Source organism: Olea europaea, chromosome 12 (assembly GCF_002742605.1).
Source record: "Olea europaea var. sylvestris chromosome 12, O_europaea_v1, whole genome shotgun sequence".
Lineage (NCBI taxonomy): Eukaryota > Viridiplantae > Streptophyta > Magnoliopsida > Lamiales > Oleaceae > Olea > Olea europaea.
This window is the reverse complement of record NC_036248.1, coordinates 16,841,526-16,841,873: the sequence shown is the minus strand read 5'-3', so window position 1 is coordinate 16,841,873 and position 348 is coordinate 16,841,526.

Sequence of the window (348 nt, the reverse complement as noted above, 5' to 3'; positions counted from 1 at the left end):
TGTTGAAGTAAAAGCGTTTTTTGGCTTTCGTTTGGCTTTGTTTTACATGAAAATTGTCAATTTAAGGTAAATTCACTTCTACCATTATTCCTAGAATTTGTTTCCATTGCCAAAAAAAAAAAAAGATAAAAAAAAGATAAAAAAATCACCTATATTTTGGTGTTCGTTTGACTTTGTTTTACATGAAAATTGTTAATTTCAGAGATATCCTCTTTTACAAATGTTCCTAGAATTTGTTCTCATTTCCAAAAATTAAAAAAAAAAACAAAAAGCAAAAAAAAAAAAAAGGTGGAAAACCAAAAACTACCTACCCCATAGGAAAATAAAAGGTGGAAAATCACGCTTTAA